The 21,410-nt window shown below is 38.7% G+C and overlaps 1 long non-coding RNA gene across 2 annotated transcripts in view; it reads left to right on the top strand.

Annotated features, from left to right (window-relative positions):
- The first annotated feature begins 2,167 nt into the window (after positions 1 to 2,167).
- Positions 2,168 to 21,410, top strand: part of LOC110740986 — a 118,971-nt gene continuing 99,728 nt past the window's right edge. Inside the window, exons 1-2 of one of the 2 annotated variants that reach the window (XR_002516434.2) lie at positions 2,168 to 3,411; positions 11,389 to 11,665. This is a non-coding gene — a long non-coding RNA (uncharacterized LOC110740986). Of the gene's footprint in view, positions 3,412 to 9,859; positions 11,666 to 21,410 lie in introns of those variants that run through there. The other variant, XR_002516435.2, reaches the window with a different exon arrangement.

Raw genomic sequence — 21,410 nt, 5'->3', positions numbered from 1 at the left:
TTCTTGCTTTTATAATCAAACTTATTTTGGATGTGCCTGGGTTTTGTCATGGACTTCTGACACCCTCTCTTTTTCATCAGGGCGAAGTTTACGGGAAAGCATTTTTTTTTTCTTCCTGCTGATTAATTCAGCTTAGTTAGATTTGTCAGAGATTTATTTGTGTGGACTCCTTGTCAAGCCATGTGGATTCTGCAACAAATTAACTGGTTATTAAATTAAGGATTTCTGGTGAAGAGTCTGTCGTGTACCATGGGATCTTCTTTCCTGGACAATTTCACTATTTCAATGTGGGAATGATTGTCTTGATATAACCAACATATTATGTTCATGGAAAGAAATGTTTCCCGTCATGCCAATAACGGAGATGTTACTGGTTATATATACATGTACATGCTCAGGCATACACTGGTGTATCAGACCTGAATAAAATTATTCCATCTCTTTGTCTGTTAAGAAAAAACAGAAATGAATAAATGCATGTCCATGCACACACACAGCTACTCAAGTCAAGGCATTTTAGTGTAGGATATTAGAAATACGTGAGTGTTTCCTCGAACTGGAAAAAAACCCACTTAATTTATTATTTTATGAAAAGATCCACCGTGGGGCCCATTAAAGAGCTCCTTTTGTATATTTAAAATGGATTTTGAATTACCAAAACCTTAAGAATTACTCTGTCTCTTTCAGGGACCTGCTTTAGGGCGAAGGCACGTTGGGATTTATGACTCTAAGAATGGTATTAAAATATTCAACTGAACGTTAGCTGATGTGTTTCCTTCCCCACCCCAGGCTGCAACTTTCCCAGGGGATCTGAAGCCTGCAGCATGTTGAGCTGTAGAGATTTTAACTTTCCAGTTCCCATAGGTTGCCAGATGGAAAATTACATTTCTTTCTGGAAGAGATTAATGAGTGAACAACAATGGTGTCATGGTTAATTTTATGTGTTAGTTGGTTAGGTTATGATGCCTAGTTGTTTGGTCAAACATCAGTGTGGATGTGGCTATGAATGTATTTGTGGGTGTGATAAACATTTAAATCAGTAGACTTTGAGTAAAGCAGATTCCTTTTCTCAAATAATGCAGGTAATGTGGGTAGGCCTCATCCAATCCTTTGAAGGCCTGAAGAACAAAAACTGAGGTTTTTTGGAAGAAGAAAATTTTACCTCGAGCCTGCAATGTAGAAATTCTACTCGAGTTTCCTACTTGCTGGTCTGCCCTGTGGAATTCGGAGTCAAGAAGGCAGTGTAACTCTTACCTGCATGTTCAGCCTGCTGACTTAGTCTACAGATTTCAGACTTGCCAATTGGCACAGTTGCATGAGGAGTTCCTTAAAATCTCTCTCTCCCTACCTTTTCCCATCCCTCCTTTTGTTCTGTTTCTATGGAGAACCTTGACTAATACAAATGGCAATCAGTCTTCCTGCTCAGCACCCCCTGATAAATGATACCCCTTGTGCCAGCAAAGAAGGCAGCGGTCTCTCCCCTCAATGTCTTCCCTTTTAATGAAAATGTTTAGTGCACTTTTCTGCTGTCATATCTAAACTGCAATTTGCAGCAGCTGATTTTCAGTGGGAAATTGTGAGATTTTTGTCATTTCCTAGGATAAATCCTGACATCTTTGAACTCTGTTCCCATACCACCTCTTCCATGAAGCCTTCTCTGGAACCCTCCTCATCACTTTCCTAAGGCTGCATTGGGTTTCCCTCTTCTGTGCTCCCATAGTACCATCTACATGGATGTCCTTATCACTGTGTTTAGCGTGTTGTATTATAAATATTTTATGTATGTCTTTTTCTTGCACTAATCTGAGCTGGGATTAGATTTTATGCTTGTATCCTTGGTGGATAGCACAGTATCTGTGTAGAGTAGGTGTACATATATTTTTGCTGGACAAGTGAGTGAATGAAAGGACAGTTTTATATTAATGTTTCCATGTAATCTCTAGAAGATTCTCCCTAAACTCCCAGGATGGATTGGAAAGAGCATAAACATGTAAGTCAGATAGAAAGGTCAGGAGTTGGAGACCAGCCTGGACAACGAGGCAAAATGCCATCTCTACTAAAAAAAAAAAAAATACAAAAATTAGCCAGATGTGGTGGCATATGCCTGTAGTCTGAGCTACTTGGGAGGCTGAGGCAGGAGAATCACTTGAACCTGGGAGGTGGAGGTTGCAGTAAGCCAAGATCGCACCACTGCACTCCAGCCTTGGTGACAGAGTGAGACTCCATCTCAAAAAAAAGCAATGTCCTTGTTCTACTTACCTCACTTTCTAACTGTGAGCAAGTCTTTCAACTTCTTTAGCATTCCTTTTTGATTCTGTAAAATGGACATCATAAATTCTACCTGCCTTATTGGATTATCATAAGGATTAAGTGATGTAAGTGATTTGATATTCCAGTAAATGAGAAGTGTTATTTCCTCCTTCTACATCACTAAGCATTTGTTCCAGAACACTTATTTTAAGTTCCCTGAAGTTGAATCTTGAAAACAAACCAGTGATCTCTGGCTGTGCCCTAAGTTCCTACATCTTCCTTTTCTTATTAAGAAGAGGGCATAGGCACACTGGGTCCTGACTAAGCTCTGGTTCAGAACAATCTCTCATTCCAACTAAAGAAGGCTCCCTGGGGTCTCTCACTTGGGCCACCCAATTGAGTGCCAGCAGTGTCTAATTTTCAAGCAGAGTAATTATTTTGTTTGCTCTTAGAGATCCCCTAGATTAGTGATTCTCAATGTGGGAATGATTTTGTCCCCTCAGGGGACGTTTGGCAATGTCTGGAGATATTTTTGATGCCACAGCTGGGGTTGGTGAAATGCTACTGGCATCTAGTGTGGAGAGGCCAGAGATATTGCTCAACATCCTACAATGCACAGCCCATCCCTAGACAACAAGGAATTGTCTGATCCAAAATGTCAATAGTGTTGAGGTTGAGAAACTCTGCTCTAAGTAATACAACATTGACACTTTTATCTTCAATACATAAAGGAAGACGAAACAAGTCACAATTATACATCAAAAGAAAATTACCTAGTAAATTTATTCATCTGTCTATTTTATTTCCAGACTCGACCACTACTTATTTATTCTCACTCTACACTAACATCGTTATCTTAAATAATAGAGTTGTGTTACTGTAAAGCTAGGTGATATGAGACAAGGAAGCAGCTGTCTTTAGCAAGCCTGGCTCTGCAACTTTCTAGTCATGTGACCCTGGGCAAGTATTTTTAACCCTTTTGATACTCAAGTGCTGCATCTATGGGATGGAAATACTAATATTATCTATTTCACAGGAGTCTTGTAAGCATTAACTGAGATAGTATATGAAAAGTGGTTTTGAACCGAGTGAACCCTCAATCAACTGTACTAGTTTGTATGCCTTGAAGAGCTTCTATATTGGATCAGAGAGAAAAATAAGGTATGGTGATTGCTCATTAGGTGAAAAGTACAGCCTGATCAGGGAGCACTCAGTGATCACCTGTGGGTGTCATTGTGGACTTGCCTCCTATGTCCAACACAGTGAGGATGCGTCATCTCTAGAAAAGGGAGATTTAGTCAGGTCAGAGCCACATCAGTACAGTACTATTTTAAGGGCTGAGGAAAAAGGTAGAACATGGAGAAAATAATTCCTTTTTCCATTCCTATCACCAGCAGCACACCCACATTCCCATATTCTAATGATACTCAAAAATCCAGAGTGGGAGATCTGCTTAGTAACAGAGTCAACATGGTGGTGTTATGGAAAAAAATTTTGTTCAATCAGCAAAAATCACTTGTCAGTTGAACCTCTGGAGCCATGATCCTGTCACTGATTGATGGTGAGTAATGTTTCTCTTGGGCTTCTGGACAAGATCTGAGCTGCAGAATAGGGCAGTCATGTAAATGTGCCTAATTGGTCGGGGTGAAAAGCTGTGGGCACTCAATCTGTCCTTGAGTTTAGATTTGCCCAAAGGCAATTATAGGCAAATTAAAGGATAATTTTGTAGATAAATGACATCAGGAGTACATAACACTTGTCTGGTAACTATTGACTAATAACACCTACTCTGTATCAAAGCACAAGATGGATAGGATGAACTCTGGAATTTTTTTTTTGCCAAGGGATTATTATTAATGCTCATCATAATTCACAGATTGTCATGCCTTTCTTTTTGTTTGAGATATGTAAACACTGTGGGGTGGTGAAAATAATCAGATAACATCTAAAGTACTTAAAAGAAAAGGAGACTGTAGAAACAGGTCCCAATGCAAAGCCAAATTACACCTTCCATATCTCATGCAAAAATCCAGTTTACTTCATTTGGACCTCTCAAACAAAGCAAAACAAAACAAAAAACACAAAGAGACTATATAATGGCCAGGCAGATTTGAAAAACATCCAAATAAAAATAAAAACTACAATGGTCAAAGTTAAATACTCAATGTATTTTAGACACAAATAAAGAGATTATTATTGATCTGAAAGATATGTGTGAATAAATTACCCACAATGCAACACAAAGAAGCAAGGAAAGCAGGCAAGTGTGTTAAGGAATATGAAGACATAATGAGAATATCTAACATACATTCAAAAGAATTTCTGAAAGGAGAAGATGGAGAGAATGGAAGAGATTCAATCTTTGAAGAGATAATAACTAAGAATTTTCCCAAACTGATTAGTGTATTAGTCTGTTCTCATGCTGCTATACAGACATACCCAAGACCGCATAATTTATAAAGGAAAGAGGCTTAATTGGTTCATGGATTAGCATGACTGGGGGAGCCTCAGGAAACTTACAATCATGATGAAAGGGGAAGCAAACACGTCCTTTTCCACATGGTAGCAGAAAGGAGAAGAATGAGTACCCAGTGAAGGGGGAAACCCCTTATAAACCATCAGTTCTTATGAGAACTAGCTCACTGTCATGAGAACAGGATTGGGGAAACTGCTCCCATGATTCAATTATCTCCACCTGATATCTTACTAGTTCTGTCCCTCTAGAGAACCCTGACTAATATGATTAGCAAACAACATTGATACACAAGGGAAACACAAGAAAGACAAATTTAAAGCATACATAAATGAGATACATTGTATTGAAAATCTAGAACTCCAAGATAAAATCAGCCAGAGAGAAGACATATTAACTAAAAATGTGGGAAATTTAGACTGTCAGAAGACTTCTCACAGCAACAATGGAAACCAATACTCATCACAAAAATATCTCCAAAGAGCTAAGAAAGAAAAAAAAAATTGTCAACCTAAGAAAATGTCCCCATCAATACTGTCTTTCATAAGCTAGGGCACAATAAAGGCATTTTATACAAGCAGAAGCAGAATTTGCCACAATAGAACTTCATTTAAAAACTTATGAAAGAGGTATGGCAGGAAGCAGAAAAATATTTTTCAGAAGGGGTATCTGAGAAGCAAAAGCTTGCAGTGAGCTGAGATCCGGCCACTGCACTCCAGCCTGGGTGACAGGGCGAGACTCCGTCTCAAAAAAAAAAAAAAAAGAAAGAAAGAGTGAACAAAGACATTGGCAAACATGTAGAGGTATTTAAACAGTTGATTGCCAACCATTCCTGCCCATTACATTAGATAGAATCACCAGGATATGATTTTGATTTAAATGGCCTGGATGGATCTCAAACATCAATATTTTTTAAAAAGCTTCCCAGATAAATGTAATCTAGGATGAAAATCATTGATATTAATAAACCTTGTCTGAATTAAATTATATATATATAGTATATATGTAACATATAAATACATATATAATGGTAATAATTACTGATGTGTGGGATTTTAAAAGGACATATCCAAAATAGTGAATATCAAGCATATAAGTCAGGAGGGGGTTATGGAATCTAAAATATTCAAAGACCCTTACTTTGTTCACAAGGATATCTAAAGTATAAATAAGCATTTTAAAGCTAACCGGGCATGGTACATGTTAAAGAATCTGCTTTAAAAATATTAAGTTATAAATATAAAGGTAAAATTGGAAAAACAGACAACATAGCTAAGACTAATCTAAAAAAAGACTGGGGAAAAAACAAAGGTATAAAAAAGGAAACAAATGAGAAGTAAAAAGAAGACAGTAGAAACAATTCCAAATATAGTATGTCAGCAATCTTGCCAATGTGGTTGGACTAAATCCATCACTTAAAAGACAGAGAAGGCCAGGCGCAGTGAGTCACACACCTGTAATCAGTACTTTGGGAAGCCAAAGTGGGGGAATCACCTGAGCCTAGGAGTTCGAGACCAGCTTTGGCAGCATAGGGAGATCCTGTCACTACAAAAATAATAAAAAATATTAGCCAGGCATGATAGTGTGCACTTGTGGTCCCAGCTACTTGGGAGGCTGAGATGGGAAGATCACCTGAGCCTGAGAGGTCAAGGCTGCAATGAGCTGTAATTGTACCAGTGGACTCCAGCCTGGGTGACAGAACAAGACCTTGACTCCACTAAATAAATAAATAAATAAGATAGAGACTTTCAATATTAGAGTTTTAAAAATGTACAATGATACTCTTTACAAGAAACTCATCAGAAACATAAGGACATGAAATATCTGAAAATCAAAGAGTGAAAAATGATGTAATGGAAAAAGACATAGCAGAAAAACCAATAACCAAAATAAAATTTTGGTATACATCCAAAATAAAAGTAATTGTTAGTAATAGAAACAGTTACTACATAACCAATAAAAGGATTAATTCCATAAGAAGATTTAACAATTACGATCTTGTAAATATTTAATAAATCGTGCTTAAAATAAATAAAATAAAATTGATACAAATATGTCATCATGAAGTACTTCAATTCATATCTCATTATTAATTGGTCAAGAAGTAAAATAATATTAATAAATAATTACTTGTATTTTCAATGTATACCAGAGTTTTCTTTTGGTTATTAGTTTTTCTGCCATGTCTTTTTCCATTATTTCATTTTTCCTTCTTTTATTTTCAGACATTTCATATCCTTATGTTTCTGATGTGTTTCTTTTCTTGTAAATAGTATTATTGTACATTTTTGAAACTCTAGTAATGAAAGTCTCTTTATTTTTTTATGATGGTTATCATAACAAGAAATATAGAATATTAAAACAAAGTTGATTTAATAGACATTAGAGAATATTACATCTAAAAAGTAATAATAAACATTCATTTGAAGCACATGTGAAAAATTTATGAAAACAGTCCATACTCCAGGCCATATTAAGAGGTCTCAACAAATGTTTAACATGTAGATATCCGTAGTTTATGTTCTCGGATTCAAGTGCAATTAAGATAGAAATGATTGGGGCTGGGCATGGTGGCGCACACCTGTAATCCCAGCACTTTGGGAGGCCGAGGTGAGCGGATCACTTGAGGTCAGGAGTTCGAGACCAGCCTGGCAAACATGGTGAAACCCCATCTCTACTAAAAATACAAAAAAAAAAAATTAGCTGAACGTGGTGGCAGGTGCCTGTAATCCTAGCTACTTGGGAGGCTGAGGCAGGAGAATTGCTTGAGCCCAGGCAGTGGAGCTTGCAGTGGGCCAAGATAGTACCACTGTCCTCAGCCTAGGCAACAGAGGGAGACCCAGTCTCAAAAAAAAAAAAAAAAAAAAGATAGAAATGATTAGAAATGATTAACGAAAAAATAAATTAAAATACATGCATATACTTACTAATTTTAAAAAATTCTAAATAACTTATGAGTCAAAAAAGAGTAATAATAGCATTTTAAAAATTCTTACAGTTAAATCATAAGAAAGCAGGGAAGTGTATTAAGGAATATGAAGAAATAATGAGAATATCTAAAATACATCCAATAGAATTTCTGAAAAGAGAACATGGAGATAATGTAGAATGAAAATATTACATATACAACTTTTAGCATCTAGTGAAAACAGTGCTAAGAAGAAAAATTATAGCTTAATATAATTACATTAGGAAAAAAGGTATAAAGTTACCTTAGGAAGGTTATATTAGGAAAAAAGGTATAAAGTTTTAGTCACTTAAGTAACTGAAGTATAAAGAAGTAAGAATCCAAATCAAGACATTATCAAATAAAACAGAATAAATCTTCGGTAGTAGAAGAAAGAAAATAATAAATATAAGAGTAAAATTTATGAAACAAAACCTAATCACACAAATAAATAAGCCAACAAAGTACAACTTCTCTTCTATTAATGTTTTCAGAGAAACAACTTCTGCCAAAATTGAGAATGAAAGAGATGGCAGAAATAAAAATATTAGAAATGAAAAAGGAACATAACTATAGACATAGCAGAGGTATAAAAAATAAGATAAGAGCATGAAAAAGTTTGTGGCAATACATTTGGACATTTAGATGTAATGAAAAAAAATCCTCAAAAAAATGTATTACAATTGACTCAAGAAGAAATAGGAAGCCTGAACACTTCTATAAAAATTTTTAAAATGCAATCCATTGCTAACAATAATCCTGGGAAGAAAACACAAGCCCAAGTTATTTTCTAAGCAAGTTTTGCAAGACATAATTTAAAATAATCCTCAATGAGTACAGTGTGCACCCTACCCAATCTGAACAGATGTAAATTTTAAACAGTGGGTACAGGTAGGCTTATGTGTACTGAGTGTCAGTTCCAGCATTCCAAAACTTTCAAGAAAATGGTCTCTTGTAGGGATTATAAAAAGAGAAAATTTTCCTTAATTCACTCTATAATCTTGATTCCAAAATCAGACCAGGCTCAAGAAAAAGAAAAAAAAATTACAGATCAATCATACGAACATTCATATAGAATTGTCTACACAAAACATTAACAAAATAAAGTAAATGGTATATAAACTATGGTATAGTATAATAAAATTAAGTTTATTTCAGAAAACAAAAGTAGTTTCACACTAGAAATTTAGAAATCTAATTCATCACGTGAACTGAACATCAGAAAATTATATATAACCATCTCAATAGAGGCCAAAAAGCATTTGATAAAATTAACACATATTTCATGGATTTAAATATAATTGTACATGTACATATCTTATATACACACTTACATGTATATATATAATCTTGTTATGAAAATATCCTTATATAATTTTATAAGTACATTTTAAGTCTATATAATTTATATATATAATATATACTTACATAAATGGAGTTAGGTATAAATTATATATACATGCATATATGTATACAAATATACATTATATACATATATGGGCATAGCTATGTATAATTTTAATTATATATAAATATTTATAAGGATATATGGTAGGGCAAGTTCAATTACTGTATGCTTTTATTTGGGGAGTGTCTTGGCTATTCTGGGCATTTTGTTCTTCCACACAAATTTTAGAATAAACTTGATAAGTTTTTTAAAAAATCATTTAGGACTCTTCTATGAGAATTATACTAAATGTGTAAATCTTTCTGGGGAAAAGTTGCATCTTTGTTATATTTAGATTTATTCATTTAGATTGTTTTTTAATTAAAACATTGAAAACATAAAATATCTTTATTTTTCCTATCCTTGAGATATGGAAGAAACGTTTTCTTTCTTTTTTTTTTTTTTTTTTCTTGGTAAGAGACAGGGTCTCTTACAGCTCATTGCAGCCTCGAACTCCTGGGCTCAAACAATCCTCCTGCCTCAGTCTCCCAAACTAAGAATTTCTTTTTTTTTTTTTTTTTTTTTTGAGACGGAGTCTCGCTGTGTCGCCCAGGCTGGAGTGCGGTGGCGCAATTCGGCTCACTGCAAGCTGCGCCTCCCGGGTTCACGCCATTCTCCTGCCTCAGCCTCCGAGTAGCTCGGACTACAGGCGCCCGCCACCTCGCCCGGCTAGTTTTTTGTATTTTTTAGTAGAGACGGGGTTTCACCATGTTAGCCAGGATGGTCTCGATCTCCTGACCTCGTGATCCACCCGCCTCGGCCTCCCAAAGTGCTGGGATTACAGGCTTGAGCCACCGCGCCCAGCCAAGAATTTCTTAAATAAGACACAGAAAGGTTAACCAGAAAAGAAATGATTGATACACTTCACTATAATAAAATGTCTATTTATTAAAAGATATAAAGAAAGTGAAAAGCCAGCCATGTATTTTGAGAAGCTATTTTATTGATACGAGAATTAACAAAAGTTTAACCATTGAATATATGAAGGACTTCTACAAATATATGAAAGACGATGTTAACAACAGAGAAATAAACCAGTATCTCAGAGAAGAGAAAATACAAATGGAAAATAAGCATATAAAATGTTTAGACTTACTAATATTCAAAAACTACAAAGTAAGATAAGAATAAAATACCCTTTATAGCTTCCGAATTGGCCACATGAAGAAGTCTGGTTGAGGAGAAAATAGGATTAAAGGAAGTTGCTGATAAGAGTCTTCTTGGAAAACAATTTGTCATTCCTTGTAAAGTTGAATATTTGCATACCCTAAGACTCATTGATTTTACTTTTAGGTGCATACTCCAGACAAAAATACTTGCATATCTGTACTAGGAGATGCGTAACAATGTTCACAGCAGCAGTATTCCTGGCAGTGAAAAATGAAAAAAACTTAAATGCATATTGATACAAATGTCTACTTATTTGTGTCATCTTTGCACAGTGGAATTGTGTGAGTGGAAATGATTGATCTACAGCTAGGAGAAGCAGCAGAGATCAATCTTGAAAACATAATGTTGTGTGGAAAAAGCTAACCTCAGAACACTTTGTGGTTTGTGATGCCATTATTGTAGTTCAGAAGTTAGCAATAGTACACCACTCTTTCATTGTTAAATATGTGCGTCATAAAATTATCAAAAAAGCAAGTGAATTACAGCAACTGAATGGTTGGTTACCTCTGGGAGGTAGGGGAATGGGGTAAGAATAAGTACATAGGTAGATAGATTAGAGGTCATAATGGCTTAGCTCTTAAATTGGAATGTGGGTACCTGAGTTCATTTTATTATTATGTTTCAATGCTTACAGACTTTATTTGGCATGCACTGGACATATATAGATATGTACATAAAGAAATAGCATAAGCCATGTGTTGATAGCTGAGGCTGTAAGGAGTCTTATCTCCTACCAAGTGGGAGCATTGCTCTTTTTTGTTTAAATTAAATAGATTGGTTTTAATATAATGTCACTAGACAGAAGTTTCCAAATAGTTTTTATGAGAGTGGGCTCCAGTCATCTGAAACAAATCATCAAACTGAGAGCTTTGCAAAGAAGTTTCAAGTAGATAGTGGAGGACATGTTTTAAGGTTACCCCAATGATCCACTCTTGTGTAATCCCCTTGAGTGTGGGTCTGTGACTTACTTGCAACCAACACAGTGTGGCAAAGTTGTTGGAACAACACTCCCTTGATTAGGTTAGTTTATGTTATGTAAAGTTATGTAGTTATGTAAAGGTGCTGAAATGTCACACTTGTTATTATGTTTTATTATATGAGGCTCTGTCTCCTGATGGCCTTGAAGAAGCAAATAGCCACCTGGTCAAACCCCTGTGGATAGTGTTAAGTGGCAGGGAAGTGTGAGCAGCCTTTAGGACCTGAGGATTAAAGTCAGTAAGAGCTGGGACCTCACTCATGCAGACTCGAGGACATGAATTCGACCAACAACTTTAATGAGCTTGGAAGTGGATTCTTCCCTAGTCCAGTCTTCAGGTGAGAAAGCAGCCTGGCCAACACCTTGTTTGCAGCCTGGTCGGAGCCTGAGCAGAGGATCCAGGTAAACTGTGCTGGAACTCCTAACTCACAGTAACTGTCAGATAGTATAAGTGTGTCTTGTTTTGAAGCTGCTAGATTGGGGTAATTTGTTACACTGCAATGGATAACTAATACATGGATGTGTCCATTTTCCTACAACACAACACGGTGCTTAACTCATACCACACTGTAAATGAATTTACTGTGTTTGTGTGTGGCTAGATGGATGAATGGAAAAAGTAAAACTAGCCCTCACCTCTTCAAACCCATCCCACCAGGATGCCGACCTAATGTTCCTGATAACGAGGGAGACTCCTGTCTTGGGAGGTGGGTGAGGATGAAGCTAGATCCATGTCATGCCATGAATTGCGAGGCATGGAAGAAGAAAGGGTCTGGACTTGGGTTGTTTTCTCAAGCCCTTAACACCTGAAGAAACATATTTGAAACAACAGGCATAGATTTATCAGGAAGCGAATGAATTTAAGCTTCAGAGCCTTCACTTATAGCTGTTTCTTCCAGTGCCCTGGGATAGGACCTAGCAATTTTCTATGTGTAATTTTGTATTCATTTCCTTGAGAGGGCCCTCATAAGACTCCATAAGCTGAAGACTCCATAAACCCTGGGTCCACGTGCCTCTGATAAATTATAGGGAACAAGGAGTCTAAGGATTCTCCTTTGGGCCTGCAGAGCATCTAGTATGATGTTTGCAAATAGAGGTGTTAAATAAATACTTAAATTAGATTGCTGGATTCCTGAGGGTTTCTTACAAAAAAAAAAAAAATCAGGTCTAAAGATTTTGTTAATCAATTAATTAATAATTAATACTTAAAAGCAGAATTGTTGGTTGTGAACAATCGTTTATAAATTGTCACAGTGTATAATTTTTACTCATTGACTTGTGCATTTTTGTCTGTGTGGTTAAGCCCTCTATATCAAATATGTTATGTGAAATACTCAGGATTTCCTGTTTCACTTCCATTTTGTGGTTGCCTTGAGCTTGCTAATGCCTTTGGGGATATAGCACAGAGGCAGGGACTGTGTCATCTACTGAGGTCCCATCCAGATTCAGGAGCTTCTTATGATTACTCTAGTCAATATTTTTCAGGGAATAAATTGTTTTATGGAGGTGCAATATCTCTTCTAGGTCCTGTTGGTATCATTTGATGATCTAGAACAAGTTCAAGTAAAAGCCAGAGGAGAAGCCTGAGTCATGAAAAACAGATAGAAATATCAGTCATAGTGGAGGTCCATGTTACTCTTGGTGGGCTTTTTCCCTTCTTGTCTTTGACTTGCTAACCATTGACTTTCTATGCTTTTGCCAGTCCTTTGAGTCCTAGTGTATGGAAATTCTTTTGGTGGTCTTTATAACTATCTCCTGTCTTGGAGGTGATACACGATTAAAGCCACACCTCTTTGAAAATAATTTAATGAAAGCATTTAAATAATGTTGATTCCACAAAAACCATCCAGCTATCATTTCCTCTACCTTCTCCTTCAATCTGTCAGCACCAGAAAAAAGACAGATATTTGTCGAATCTCTGTTTTGACTTTCTTGCCCACCAAGTCCTTCCTGCTTTCTCATGTCTAAGAGTGTGATTAAAACTTTAATGTCTGGAAAGTGAGTCCCATTTTCTTCAGTATCTCCCAGAATCTCTGATCCCCTGCTGAGACGGGAGAGATCCTTGACCCCTTCATGGGACTTGTGACAAGGGTGTGGCTCATTTACTTGGCTGCCACCCTCAAACCCCTTGTGGGAGCAGGAGCACACAGGTGAGTGGGTGCAGCAACTGGGGTGAGTACCTTTGGGCATTTGGCATGAACAAACCCCGTACCAGCCCATGGCAACATCTAGGGTTTGCCTGAGACCTCTGGAGCCCCAGACAGCATGTGTTACAAACAATGCTCTTTTAGCTTTGCCATCCCTGGACAGCTTCAGTGTTAAACAACTCACTGAAGAGTCAGTGTGACAGCCTTTTCGGGTTCCTGCACCCAGTGCATCTCAAATTCTTGTCCGGTGTCCAGGAAGAATCAGGTCACATGAAAGGATTGAAGGGTAGTGTATGCAGAGGATTTTACTGAGTGATGGCAGTGGCTTCAGAAGGATGAGGAGCTGGAAAGGGTATAGAGTGGGAAGGTAATCTTCCCCTGGAGTTCGACTGTCCCCAGCTGAACTCCTCCCTGACTGTCCCTGGCCGAACTCCTCTTGACGTTCAGATGCTTCATCTTTTCTCTCCTTCTCTGTCATGCCACTCTGTTTCTCTGCCAGTGGAGCTTGGACTTTTTATGGGTAGAGGGTGGGGGGCACAGTGGGCCAGGGTGGTTTTGGAAAAGATAACATTTGGGTAGGAAAACAGGAATGTATGTTGTCAATTAGATCTATAGGTCCAGCCCTGAGAGTGAAGCCCTTGCTAGGAACCCCGCCCTCTTCCTCCCGGTCTTTCCCTGCCTCCTGTCCATATCACTACCCCACCATTCCTTTGAGCTTTTGGGTCACTGCACAGACTACTAATTTAAGGCTTTGCGTGCTTAACTTCTCCCTGCCAGACTCAAAGTCAAATCCAGGCTCCATCTTTGTTGGAAACCACTCAGGACCCTAGAAACTTATGAGCATATCTTGTAGGCACTCTGGCTTTAGTTCTGAGGGTCTCAGGCCATCCACTTGTCTCATATGGACTCTTCTGCTACTGCTAACATTTCTGTAATGTGAGTTAATGTATACCATTGACATGTGGGTGAATAACATCAGTATAACATGGAACAGTAGGAAGAAGGAAGAAAAATCCCCATTGTGGATGCTGTATTGGTACAAGGATCTTTTCAGCTATATTTTAAGAAAATTAAAAAGTTTTCACTGCACTCAGGCCTTCTTCCTCAAGAAGTTCACCCCAGACACTTCCTGGCAAATTGCAGTTGTTCTTTGGCCACCTTAAGAGCAGACCTAACAGCTCAGATCTCCATTATCATCAGCACTGCCTGGCACCCATCAGACCTGCTGTGAATGAAGGGCTGCCAACATGTCCACCAATTGTCATTGTGTATTTTTAATGTCCAGTCACACTGAGCTTCCAGTGATTGCTTTTGTTTGTGCTCTGGTCCCTAGGTAGGCTTTGTGTAGAATCTCCTATCCTACTTTTCCATCAATCCTGTTGTTTATAGTGTACAAGGGTTTTCAAATGCCTGTATCACTGCAGAAATGTATTTCCTTGATGCAGAACTGACCCTTCAGCAGTATGCACTGATGCCCACAGGACTTGGAGGCTTTGCCTTGGTGCCCTCATCAACCTTTGGTTTTCCTGTACCTGAAATCATGGTGCCAACTCATGGTCCACATCTGTTGTAGTATGTCTGCCACACTTGTGCCCATCCACGGAGCCTGACGATCAGAGAACTTCGCTTTCCTAATTCCATCACTTTTTCACCTGTTTCAGGCTTTCCCACAGCTTCTCGACTAATGGGGTCATTGGTGTCTCTCTAAAAATGCCACTGTGCCTGAGTGTCTGGGATTGTTGCTGTGTTTGCTTTATGGGGAGAGGCTGAAACGCCCAGTACAACTATGCAGCTTGACACTGAAAATTTACCCCCAAATCTGTTAATGCACCTTGGAGCTGAAAGTCAGAGGCCATAATTGCTCCGCATTGAGTGGATAAACAAACTGTAAATAACTCTGTGGGCACATCGTAAACGTGGGGCCGACCTGTCTTTTCTAGCCTATCTGTCTCTACAGGCTAAAGGAGTAATGTGAGTGAGGGTGCCTCCTTCCCAGGGGCTTTAGGCAACATGAAGGGACCAAAACTAAAACCAGAAGCTCCTCTTATGAGTGGAGTAGAGGAGCTGGGCTTCATCTTTGCCAAAGTCAGAACAAGAGGAAGGGGGCTGGTATAACTGAAGGAGGGAAAAGTTACAGAATTAAAAAAACCAGGACTGGGTTCTAAGGGGGATGAGAGCCTCACCTTCTGAAAACACTTTAAAAATAAATCTTCTTGTGTGTTTGTGTATAAGAGCATATATGTGTGTGCACGTATATATGTGTACGCCCCCCTCCCCTCCCAGACACACACATACACACATGCCTGCAGGACTAGGAGACTTTTATCCTCATCTGTTTAAAGAAAATTATGGGCAACCAAGTCTGGTTAAGGCCATAAAAGACAAAAATTGGCCTGAAGATGTGTTCTCTTCAGTCCACAAAGTTTACAAATTATTTTTTATATGAAATGCCTTTAGAAAGCAAGTGTATTGTGCATACTCTGAAGTTTTCTCTAGTCCCCACCACTCCCTAATGTCGCACCTCACAATGTCCGTTACCTCTCTGGGATCAATAGCAGGATTTCTCAACCCAGCGCTGATGATTCTTTGTAGTGCTACTTGTCCTGTGCACTGTAGGATGTTTAGCCACACCCCTGGCTTTTACCCACAAGATGCCAGTAGCACCCCCCATTTACTACCCATGGCTGGAAGTTTTCGGACAACCAGAGAGGTAAAGCAATTTCCTCAAAGTCTCATACTAGGAGTAGTTCTATGATTTCATACTCCTGGCATGGTGCCCTTTCTTCTATAGGGATAGTAAATCCCGACATCACTTATTTTCATATTACATAAAGAATCCCCTGAGCTCCCTAAGCAGCATTTATAAGAGGTAGGTTACTTGCCATTTTCAATATATAGTTTGTGGTAAAATGGACAGTTGTCTAATTCCAAGGTGATGACCCCATCTCTAAACTCACCTTTTTAACCCAGTAAGTGAGAGAAATAGTGGTACCCGAGATCAAGCCTGTCTACACTTATATGGCTAGAGGATAGTTGAGGCTGACATTATCTGATTGGTTGGTGCCTATGACATGCCAGTGGTGAAATACTTTGAATATCACCCTGCCTGTCTTGTTGGGTTGTTGTGATGATTAAGTAAGACAGTCCAATCATGCTTGACACATTGTAAACTCTCAACAGCTATGAGCTATTGTTCTTATTGTCTCAATTCATAATCAGGTAAAATAAGGAAGTCCTCCCTACTGCTTTGACCTTATATGGCACCCCACTCCCCTCCCCTGCTTGTTCCAGCTACAGTGGCACATTCTTGTTTCTCTACCTTGGCAATTTGGGCCAATTCTTGCCTCAGGGCCTTTGCACTTCCTGTACCTTCTGCCTAGAGTGCTCTTACCCTAGACTTTAATTTTGTTCCTTCTCATTATGCAGATTTCTGTTCCAATGTCACTTTCAGAGAGTCCTTTCCTGACCTGCCTCTATAAAAGAGTACCCAATTCTGCATACCCTTGGGCTATCTGGACTAATATTTATTATTATTATTATTTATTATGTGTCTTCCCTCTTCTTTACAAAAGAGGAAGTTCGTCTTCTTTGCACTATAGCTCTAGCATTCTTTCATATCATGGTAGTAGCAGAGAGCCTAGCGTACAGCTCAAGTGCTCAGTAAATATTTGTGGAAGGAATACATTAAGCATAAACCCTGAGTCCAAGTCCAGGGCTCTTTCACTCCATTAGATGTAAGCCTATCTAGAAGAAGATGAATAAGACTCATTGACTAAATGATGGATTCATTCATTGATTTGCTGATTCATTCTTTAATGTGTTCATTGATTCACTCATCTATTCATTCACGTATTCATTCATTAATTTAGCAAACATATACTAGGTACTCTGTCGGGAATCTACCTACTCTGTAGAGAGAAACTCAAATGAGCAAATTTCAGTTTCTATTATTATTCTTCATTATCATATGCAAGCAAGTAGGAAAAATTGAAGCTCCCACCTATGAAGAATGAAAACATGTTTTTGCACATTAGCATTTCCCCCAAAGTCTCTAGAGCCCATTGCCAAATAAAATTTATACAGAGCCTCTACTATGTGCCAGGTGCCATCGAGGCACCATAGATTCTGAAATGGATAAGGTCTTGTTCCTAGACCCAAGTTGGTTTTGCATCTCACTGTATTTTACTTTTTGTTCCTACTGCCTTATTCCATTGCTTATTACCTCTGGCCTGGACGATGGCAGAGATTTATATTAGAAAGCACACACACATGCCCGTTGTTGATCAAGAGAGTTCAACTACTGGCAGGCCTCTGGCATGCAGTTTGCTGTGTTCTTTTCTATTTAACTACCACCAACTCATTCTAATTCTTAGGATTACCCTCTTTTTCAAGGCCATCTGTGAGCCAGCACACCACCTGCTCAACTCTTCTCTGTTGTGCCTTTTTTAAAAGCATATACACCCTTTTCATTGTAAGGATTTTACATCTAAACTTTATGTGTAAATAGACAGGAATAATGTAAGTAATGAACCATAGAGAATGCTCTGGATGTCTGTGGATCCTGACACACTTTCTTAGGTGATGCTTTTAAGGTCCTTTGTTTGGGAAATCAATCTGGTTGACTTTCTCTACTGGGTGCTAAACAGAGGAGTTTTAATTTTGGGTTGGCAGATGGCTGTTTTTGTCAGATTCTCAACTACTCTTAGAGCTCACGTTCCATTGAACTCTCCATATAAGTGCCTCTGGAGCTGTGCTCTGCTTTGGTTTAAGAGGAAAGGGCTATTCCCCTTTTGCTTCCTGAAATTCTTCCCCTATAGTTTGTGCAGCTGTTCAACGACTTTACAGATACTTCCATCACCTTCTCAGCTCCAGCTTCTGAAAGTGCACCTCATCTCTCCTGATTATCCCCATTGACCCTTCTGCCTGCACAGGAGATGCAAATGCTAAAGGATAGTTTTGACAAAGGTTTAAATGAGTGTGTGTGGATAAAAGAGAGCTCAATGAAGCATTCAGGCCTTGCATGTGAAAGAAACATCACCCATCTAGGGCTTTAAACAACAGAATGTCTTGTTGCCTGAGTGGAAATTTGACATCAGAGCAAACCCCATTATAGAAACTCAATTTGCCATCTAAAGGGATGACCACTCTTCCCTTTACAAGAGATTTTAGAGCCAATCTTTGTTGTTTTACCATTGTACTCTGTGCAGTACACACAGTTTAGCAAGTAAACCAGATTCATGGCTTCCAGAGTGCCTGAGGATAAAAGGGCTAAAGAAGTTTGCTGGTTCTCAGTGGTCATTCCAGTGTCATTGTATTGCTTTAATATCCCTAAACCTTGATGCTATTCCAATATGGTCTTTTACAAAGAGGGAATTGATTGGTGCTCAATGAAAACACTGAAAGTCCTTCATTTCACGACTGTAAAAGAGACACACGACAGGGCACTACCTGAATCTTCTGTTTTTTTTTCCGTCCTGCTCATACACGGTCTCTACTCCCCAGACGTTCATTGGGGTTATTGCTGAAATTCATTCCTGTGTTCACCTATCAGTCAATATCAAGTCACCACTTAGCCTCAGTCATATTTTCTCTTTCCTACTGTAGTTCTCCTGATCAGAGTCTTCAACTTCCAAAGTCACGCAGGGGAATCTTAACCATACTATTCCTAAGGTTAACCTCGATTTTAACCCCAATACTTATGCCAAGGGGACCATCACCTTAAGGAGTTTGTTAAGGGTCGTGCTATGGCCTGAGCTAATGCAGTGAAACACTTCCCAGTGCTATGTCACACATTTCAACCTAAACAGCATTCACAGAGCCCTTTATGGTGGCAGCTTCCTTTGACTTTGCCTCTAACCCCTGTAGCCATGGTCCATGAGGCCAGGTAGATACTAGACACCATTTCTTTTTGTTTATCATCATCCAGTGTTCACAAATACTTACTCTGCCCCTTTCAAATAAAAACGAAAGCCCTCATGAATGTCTATTGCAGCCACACCCACACATGTCTGAATTTTCTTTAATCACAGCCAATACCATCTGGACTGTGCTAGGAAAAAGAACACAAGTTTTTACCTTTACGGGATGACAGAACAGAACTGATAAGCATCATCACCATCTGTCCACGTGGGATTGACTTTGTCTCCTCCCCTACCATAGCTATGGTCTTTCGCTCTTTGGTCCCTGGCCTGTCATCTTGGTTTCTTGAGATTTTACATGAATTCACAGCCTAAGCCCATAAGGAATTAAATGCAGGTCTTGGGTGATTTGGCCCCCACAACAGAGACTGGGCAGGCAGGCATCTACACAGCTCTCTCTCCTTGAGACTTGGCTTTGTTCTGTTGTTAGTCTACCAGGAGTTCCCAACCCCAGGCCACTGACCAGTACCAGTTAGGCACCAGGCAGCACAGCAGGTAGTGAGCAGCAAGCAAGCAAGCAAAGCCTCATCTGTATTGACAGCTGCTCCCCATCACTCTCGTTACTACCTAAGCCCCATCTCCTGTCATTTCAGCAGAGGCATTAGATTCTCATAGGAGCGTGAACCTCATTGTAAACTGCCCATGTGAAGAATCTAGGTTGTGTATGCCTTATGAGAATCTAATGCCTGATGGTCTGTCACTGTCTTCCATCACCCCCAGATGAGACCATCTAGTTGCAGGAAAACAAGCTCAGGGCACCCACTGAGTCTACATTATGGCGAGTTGTATAATTATATCATTGTATATTACAATGTAATAGTATTAGAAATAAAGTGTGCAATAAATGTAATGCACTTGAATCAACCTGAAACCATCCCCTCTCTGATCCATGGAAAAATTACCTTCCATGAAACCAGTCCCTAGTACCAAAGAGGTTGGGGACTGCTGAGTCTACCACTCAGCACTGAGGCAACTGATGAGGGCAAATGACCTGCTGGCTAACAAGGGATGGTCAAAGAAGAGGTATCAGTGCAGAACTCTCGGAAGGCCTCTCTCCATGAGAAAGTACATGGTATTCCCATATGTTCACAGTGTTCTTTACTTTAATTCTACCTTCCCTTTCAGATCCAATTAGATGTCATTTTTTCCCTCATGGCCTCCTTCCCTTCTCCTCTCACATTCATCCTAATATTGTGGATTTGCATTCTTCCTCCACAGTGTTCTCACAGCTTTTCATGACCCCATGAAGGCCATCGAGGCACCTTGCACCGTTCATATGTCACCTCTAATAAGATCCACATTTCTTGAGCATAAGCATGGAGTGCTTTAACCACTGACCTCCTGCCTTGTTCTGTACCTCCTCCTGGTAGAGGCCCCATCATGCTATTGTTGAGTTCCATTTCACAATTTCGTTAGAAAGAACAATTCCTTGAAGGAAATGTGATAAATTAGCCTTATAAGAGTGTTCCCCATCATTTTTATTAAACTCTATTGCACCCCAATTCATATATAAGAAAAGGGTTCAACTATTATTTTCCAAAGAAAATGCAGTTCTGTTTGTTAAAAATTTGCATAGATTACCAACTTTTTTCTTTTTATCACAAATATCTAATTTGAAGGAATGATCCCTATTCCTTTCCATAAAAATCAGGATTTTAGTTATAGTCAGGAGCCTAGAATAATCCTAATCTGAACTTTTCTTACATCCCATCCTGTGGCTAGAAATATGATTTTCAGAAAAATATGAAGGCTTCAGGGTTCTTTGTGGTGAAGAGACTGGAAGTGATACTGTGGGGCTTGTTGAGATATGACATCATAACATCATCATAATATTAATTGCTTGATAATATAAAGTGTCCTTAGTGAAGTACACAAGATAAGCTATCTCTGGCTCAAACTAGGGCTGAAAATATTGAGGATGTTCAAATATTGATTAGTATTCATTTGTGTATTATTTACTTACTGTTCAACTATTCAAAAAACGATTTATGGCAAGAGATGGAATTTGGATTTAGTTCATGAGACAGAGACCTATGAGTTTATTTAACCCACAAATTCAGTATGATCCAAAAGTAAACATCT

The sequence above is a fragment of the Papio anubis genome, chromosome 10 (assembly GCF_008728515.1).
Source record: "Papio anubis isolate 15944 chromosome 10, Panubis1.0, whole genome shotgun sequence".
Taxonomy (NCBI): Eukaryota; Metazoa; Chordata; class Mammalia; order Primates; family Cercopithecidae; genus Papio; species Papio anubis.
The sequence above is the reverse complement of the archived record's forward strand: the minus strand, read 5'-3'. Positions and strand labels throughout refer to the sequence as shown.